Below are 8,381 nucleotides of genomic sequence, written 5' to 3' on the forward strand. Positions count from 1 at the left end.
TATTTGACAAACTATCGTTGTGGTTTTGATGCGTAGGTGAGATTGGTTCTTACTTAAGCCCGTAGCAGCCACGTAAAACATGCAACAACAAAATAGAGGACGTCTAACTTGTTTTTGCAGGGCATGTTGTGATGTGATATGGTCAAGGCATGATGCTGAATTTTATTGTATGAGATGATCATGTTTTGTAACCGAGTTATCGGCAACTGGCAGGAGCCATATGGTTGTCGCTTTATTGTATGCAATGCAATCGCGATGTAATGCTTTACTTTATTACTAAACGGTAGTGATAGTCGTGGAAGCATAAGATTGGCGAGACGACAACGATGCTACGATGGAGATCAAGGTGTCGCGCCGGTGACGATGGTGATCATGACGGTGCTTCGGAGATGGAGATCACAAGCACAAGATGATGATGGCCATATCATATCACTTATATTGATTGCATGTGATGTTTATCTTTTTATGCATCTTATCTTGCTTTGATTGACGGTAGCATTATAAGATGATCTCTCATTAAATTATCAAGAAGTGTTCTCCCTGAGTATGCACCGTTGCGAAAGTTCTTCGTGCTGAGACACCACGTGATGATCGGGTGTGATAGGCTCTACGTTCAAATACAACGGGTGCAAAACAGTTGCACACGCGGAATACTCAGGTTAAACTTGACGAGCCTAGCATATGCAGATATGGCCTCGGAACACGGAGACCGAAAGGTCGAGCGTGAATCATATAGTAGATATGATCAACATAATGATGTTCACCGATGAAACTACTCCATCTCACGTGATGATCGGACATGGTTTAGTTGATTTGGATCACGTGATCACTTAGAGGATTAGAGGGATGTCTATCTAAGTGGGAGTTCTTTAATAAAATGATTAATTGAACTTAAAATTTATCATGAACTTAGTCCCTGATAGTATCTTGCTTGTTTATGTTGATTGTAGATAGATGGCTCGTGCTGTTGTTCCGTTAAATTTTAATGCGTTCCTTGAGAAAGCAAAGTTGAAAGATGATGGTAGCAATTACACGGACTGGGTCCGTAACTTGAGGATTATCCTCATTGCTGCACAGAAGAATTACGTCCTGGAAGCACCGCTGGGTGCCAGGCCTGCTGCTGGAGCAACGCCAGATGTTATGAACGTCTGGCAGAGCAAAGCTGATGACTACTCGATAGTTCAGTGTGCCATGCTTTACGGCTTAGAATCGGGACTTCAACGACGTTTTGAACGTCATGGAGCATATGAGATGTTCCAGGAGTTGAAGTTAATATTTCAAGCAAATGCCCGGATTGAGAGATATGAAGTCTCCAATAAGTTCTATAGCTGCAAGATGGAAGAGAACAGTTCTGTCAGTGAGCATATACTCAAAATGTCTGGGTATAATAATCACTTGATTCAATTGGGAGTTAATCTTCCAGATGATTGCGTCATTGACAGAATTCTCCAATCACTGCCACAGGAGTCTCGAAATGGTCGAGACGTAAAGATTGATATATTGGAAGCCTATGTTTGGAAATCGGAAGTGTTCCGGGTGAAATCGGGATTTTACCGGGTTACCGGGAGGTTACCGGAACCCCCCGGGAGCCATATGGGCCATCATGGGCCTTAGTGGAAAGGAGAAAGGGGCAGCCCAAGGTGGCTGCGCCTCTTTCCCCTCCCCTAGTCCTATTAGGACTAGGAGAAGGTGGCCGGCCCCCCTCTCTCCCTTCCCCTCCGAGGAATCCTAGTTGGACTAGGATTGGGGGGAGGAATCCTACTCCCAGAGGGAGTAGGACTCTCCTGCGCCTCCCTCTTTGGCCGGCCAGCCTCCCCTCCTCTCCTCCTTTATATACGGAGGCAGGGGCACCTCTAAACACACAAGTTGACACAAGTTGATCCACGTGATCGATTCCTTAGCCATGTGCGGTGCCCCCTGCCACCATATTCCTCGATAATACTGTAGCGGAGTTTAGGCGAAGCCCTGCTGCTGTAGTTCATCAAGATCGTCACCACGCCGTCGTGCTGACGAAACTCTTCCCCGACACTTTGCTGGATCGGAGTCCGGGGATCGTCATCGAGCTGAACGTGTGCTCGAACTCGGAGGTGCCGTAGTTTCGGTGCTTGATCGGTTGGATCGTGAAGACGTACGACTACTTCCTCTACGTCGTGTCATCGCTTCCGCAGTCGGTCTGCGTTGGGTACGTAGACAACACTCTCCTCTCGTTGCTATGCATCACATGATCCTGTGTGCGCGTAGGAAATTTTTGAAATTACTACGAAACCCAACAGTGGTATCAGAGCCTGGTTATTGATGTTGATGTTATATGCACGAGTATAACACAAGTAAGTTGTGGACGATACAAGTCATACTGCCTACCAGCATGTCATATTTTGGTTCGGCGGTATTGTTGGACGAGACGACCCAGACCAACCTTACGCGTACGCTTACGCGAGACCGGTTCCCTCGACGTGCTTTGCACAGAGATGGCTTGCGGGCGACTGTCTCTCCAACTTTAGTTGAACCAAGTATGGCTACGCCCGGTCCTTGCGAAGGTTAAAACGGAGTCTATTTGACAAACTATCGTTGTGGTTTTGATGCGTAGGTGAGATTGGTTCTTACTTAAGCCCGTAGCAGCCACGTAAAACATGCAACAACAAAGTAGAGGACGTCTAACTTGTTTTTGCAGGGCATGTTGTGATGTGATATGGTCAAGGCATGATGCTGAATTTTATTGTATGAGATGATCATGTTTTGTAACCAAGTTATCGGCAACTGGCAGGAGCCATATGGTTGTCGCTTTATTGTATGCAATGCAATCGCGATGTAATGCTTAACTTTATTACTAAACGGTAGTGATAGTCGTGAAAGCATAAGATTGGCGAGACGACAACGATGCTACGATGGAGATCAAGGTGTCGCGCCGGTGACGATGGTGATCATGACGGTGTTTCGGAGATGGAGATCACAAGCACAAGATGATGATGGCCATATCATATCACTTATATTGATTGCATGTGATGTTTATCTTTTTATGCATCTTATCTTGCTTTGATTGACGGTAGCATTATAAGATGATCTCTCACTAAATTATCAAGAAGTGTTCTCCCTGAGTATGCACCGTTGCCAAAGTTCGTCGTGCCCAGACACCACGTGATGATCGGGTGTGATAAGCTCTACGTCCATCTACAACGGGTGCAAGCCAGTTTTTGCACACGCAGAATACTCAGGTTAAACTTGACGAGCCTAGCATATGCAGATATGGCCTCGGAACACGGAGACCGAAAGGTCGAGCGTGAATCATATAGTAGATATGATCAACATAACAATGTTCACCATTGAAAACTACTCCATCTCACGTGATGATCGGACATGGTTTAGTTGATTTGGATCACGTGATCACTTAGAGGATTAGAGGGATGTCTGTCTAAGTGGGAGTTCTTAAGTAATATGATTAATTGAACTTAAATTTATCATGAACTTAGTCCTGATAGTATTTTGCAAATTATGTTGTAAAATCAATAGCTTGCGTTGTTGCTTTCATATGTTTATTTTGATATGTTCCTAGAGAAAATTGTGTTGAAAAATGTTAGTAGCAATGATGCGGATTTGATCCGCGATCTGAGGTTTATCCTCATTGCTGCACAGAAGAATTATGTCCTTGATGCACCGCTAGGTGACGGACCTATTGCAGGAGCAGATGCAGACGTTATGAACGTTTGGCTAGCTCAATATGATGACTACTTGATAGTTTAAGTGCACCATGCTTAACGGCTTAGAATCGGGATTTCAAAGATGTTTTGAACATCATGGACCATATGAGATGTTCCAGTAATTGAAGTTAATATTTCAAGCAAAATACCCGAGTTGAGAGATATGAAGTTTCCAACAAGTTCTATAGCTAAAAGATGGAGGAGAATCGCTCAACTAGTGAGCATGTGCTCAGATTGTCTAGGTACTTCAATTGCTTGAATCAAGTGGGAGTTAATCTTCCAGATAAGATAGTGATTGACAGAATTCTCTAGTCACCATCACTAAGTTACTGAACTTCATGATGAACTATAGTATGCAAGGGATGACGAAAACGATTCCCGAGCTCTTCGTGATATTGAAATCGACGAAGGTAGAAATCAAGAAAGAGCATCAAGTGTTGATGATTGACAAGACCACTAGTTTCAAGAAAAGGGCAAAGGGAAGAAGGGGAACTTCAAGAAGAACAGCAAGCAAGTTGCTGCTCAAGTGAAGAAGCCCAAGTCTGGTCCTAAGCCTGAGACTAAGTGCTTCTACTGCAAAGGGACTGGTCACTGGAAGCGGATCTACCCCAAGTGATTGGCGGAAAAGAAGGATGGCAAAGTGAACATAAGTATATTTGATATACATGTTATTGATGTGTACTTTACTAGTGTTTATAGCAACCCCTCAGTATTTGATACTAGTTCAGTTGCTAAGATTAGTAACTCAAAACGGGAGTTGCAGAATAAACAGAGACTAGTTAAGGCTGAAGTGACGATGTATGTTGGAAGTGGTTCCAAGATTGATATGATCATCGTCGCACACTCCCTATACTTTCGGGATTAGTGTTGAACCTGAATAAGTGTTATTTGGTGTTGGCGTTGAGCATGAATATGATTTGATCATGTTTATTGTAATACGGTTATTCATTTAAGTAAGAGAATAAATTGTTGTTCTGTTTACATGAATGAAACCTTATATGGTTACACACCCAATGAAAATAGTTCGTTGGATCTCGATCATAGTGATACACATAATCATAATATTGAAACCAAAAGATGCAAAGTTAATAATGATAAGTGCAACTTGTTTGTAGCACTGCCGTTTAGGTCATATTGGTGTAAAGTGCATGAAGAAACTCCATACTGATGGGCTTTTGGAATCACTTGATTATGAATCAGTTGATGCTTGCGAACCATGCCTCATGGGCAAGATGACTAAGACTCTGTTCTTCGGAACAATGGAGCGAGCAATAGATTTGTTGAAAATCATACATACTGATGTATGTGGTCCGATGAATATTGAGGCTCGCGACAGGTATCATTATTTTCTGATCTTCACAGATGATTTGAGCAGATATGAGTATATCTACTTGATGAAACATAAGTCTGAAACATTTGAAAAGTTCAAAGAATTTTAGAGTGAAGTGAAAAATCATCGTAACAAGAAAATAAAGTTTCTACGATCTGATCGTAGAGAAGAGTATTTGAGTTACGAGTTTGGCCTTCAGTTAAAAACAATGTGAAATAGTTTCACTACTCATGCCACCTAGAACACCACAATGTAATGGTGTGTCCGAACGTCATAATCATACTTTATTAGATATGGTGCGATCTATGATGTGTCTTACCGATCTACCACTATCATTTTGGGGTTATGCATTAGAGACAGCTGCATTCACGTTAAATAGGGCACCATCTAAATCCGTTGAGACGACACCGTGTGAACTATGGTTTGGCAAGAAACCTAAGCTGTCGTTTCTTAAATTTGGGGTTGCGATGCTTATATGAAAAAGTTTCATCCTGATAAGCTCAAACTCAAATCGGAGAAGTGCGTCTTCATAGGATATCCAAAGGAAACTATTGGATACACCTTCTATCACAGATCCGAAAGGCAAGACTTTTGTTGCTAAATTCGGAAACTTTCTGGAGAAGGAGTTTCTCTCGAAAGAAGTGAGTGGGAGGAAAGTAGAACTTGACGAGGTAACTGTACCTGCTCCATTATTGGAAAGTAGTACATCACAGAAAACTGTTTCTGTGACACCTACACCAGTTAGTGAGGAAGCTAATGATGATGATCATGAAACTTCAGAACAAGATACTACTGAACCTCGTAGATCAACCAGAGTAAGATCCGCGCCAGAGTGGTACGATAATCTTTTTCTGGAAGTCATGCTACTAGATCATGATGAACCTACGAACTATGAAGAAGCGATGGTGAGCCCAGATTCCGCAAAGTGGCTTGAAGCCATGAAATCTGAGATGGGATCCATGTATGAGAACAAAGTTTGGACTTTGGTTGACTTGCCCGATGATCGGCAAGCAATTGAGAATAAATGGATCTTCAAGAGGAAGACGGATGCTGATAGTAGTGTTACTATCTACAAAGCTAGAATTGTCGCAAAAGGTTTTTTTTGACAAGTTCAAGGTGTTGACTACGATGAGAGCTTCTCACTCGTATCTATGCTTGAGTCTGTCTGAATCATGTTAGTAATTGCCGCATTTTATGAAATCTGGCAAATGGATAAACAAAACCGCATTCCTTAATGGATTTATTAAAGAAGAGTTGTATATGATGCAACAGAAGGTTTTGTCAATCCGAAAGGTACTAACAAAATGTGCAAGCTCCAGTGATCCATCTATGGACTGGTGCAAGAATCTCGGAGTTGGAATATACGCTTTGATGAGTTGATCAAAGCATATAGTTTTATACAGACTTGCAGTGAAGCCTGTATTTACAAGAAAGTGAGTGGGAGCACTACAGCATTTCTGATAAAGTATATGTGAATGACATATTGTTGATCGGAAATAATGTAGAATTATTCTGTAAAGCATAAAGGAGTGTTTGAAAGGAGTTTTTCAAATAAAGACTTCGGTAAAGCTGCTTACATATTGAGTATCAAGATTTATAGAGATAGATCAAGACGCTTGATGAGTTTTTCCAATGAGTACATACCTTGACAAGATTTTGAAGTAGTTCAAAATGGAACAGTCAAAGAAAGAGTTCTTGCCTGTGTTACAAGGTGTGAAGTTGAGTAAGACTCAAAGCCCGACCACGGCAGAAAATAGAAAGAGAATGAAAGTCATTCCCTATGCCTCAGTCATAGGTTCTATAAAGTATGCCATGCTGTATACCAGATCTATTGTATGCCCTACCACTGAGTTTGGCAAGGGAGTACAATAGTGATCTAGGAGTAGATCACTGGACAGCGGTCAAAATTATCCTTAGTGAAATAAGGATATGTTTCTCGATTATGGAAGTGGAAAAAGGTTCGTCGTAAAGGGTTACGCCGATGCAAGTTTGACACTAATCTAGATGACTCTAAGTCTCGGTCTAGATATATACTGAAAGTGGGAGCAATTAGCTAGAGTAGCTCCATGCAGAGCATTGTTGACATAGAAATTTGCAAAATACATGTGGATCTGAATGTGGCAGACCCGTTGACTAAGATTCTCTCACAAGCAAAACATGATCACACCTTAGTACTCCTTGGGTGTTAATTACATAGCGATGTGAACTAGATTACTGAATCTAGTAAACCCTTTGGGTGTTGGTCACATAGCGATGTGAACTATGGGTGTTAATCACATGATGATGTGAACTATCGATGTTAATCACATGGTGATGTGATCTAGATTATTGACTCTAGTGCAAGTGGGAGACTGAAGGAAATATGCCCTAGAGGCAATAATAAAGTTATTATTTATTTCCTTATATCATGATAAATGTTTATTATTCATGCTAGAATTGTATTAATTGGAAACATAATACATGTGTGAATACATAGACAAACAGAGTGTCACTAGTATGCCTCTACTTGACTAGCTCGTTAATCAAAGATGGTTATGTTTCCTAACCATGAACAAAGTGTTGTTATTTGATTAACGAGGTCACATCATTAGTTGAATGATCTGATTGACATGACCCATTCCATTAGCTTAGCACCCGATCGTTTAGTATGTTGCTATTGCTTTCTTCATGACTTATACATGTTCCTATGACTATGAGATTATGCAACTCCCGTTTACCGGAGGAACACTTTGGGTACTACCAAACGTCACAACGTAACTGGGTGATTATAAAGGAGTACTACAGGTGTCCCCGAAGGTACATGTTGGGTTGGCGTATTTCGAGATTAGGTTTTGTCACTCCGAATGTCGGAGAGGTATCTCTGGGCCCTCTGGTAATGCGCATCACTTAAGCCTTGCAAGCATTGCAACTAATGAGTTAGTTGCGGGATGATGTATTACAGAACGAGTAAAGAGACTTGCCGGTAACGAGATTGAACTAGGTATTGGATACCGACGATCGAATCTCGGGCAAGTAACATACCGATGACAAAGGGAACAACGTATGTTGTTATGCGGTCTGACCGATAAAGATCTTCGTAGAATATGTAGGAGCCAATATGGGCATCCAGGTCCCGCTATTGGTTATTGACCGGAGACGTGTCTCGGTCATGTCTACATTGTTCTCGAACCCGTAGGGTCCGCACGCTTAAGGTTACGATGACAGTTATATTATGAGTTTATGCATTTTGATGTACCGAAGGTTGTTCGGAGTCCCGGATGTGATCACGGACATGACGAGGAGTCTCGAAATGGTCGAGACATAAAGATTGATATATTGGAAGTCTATGTTTGGACATCGGAAGTGTTCCGGGTGAA

Source organism: Triticum dicoccoides, chromosome 5A (genome assembly GCF_002162155.2).
Source record: "Triticum dicoccoides isolate Atlit2015 ecotype Zavitan chromosome 5A, WEW_v2.0, whole genome shotgun sequence".
Lineage (NCBI taxonomy): Eukaryota > Viridiplantae > Streptophyta > Magnoliopsida > Poales > Poaceae > Triticum > Triticum dicoccoides.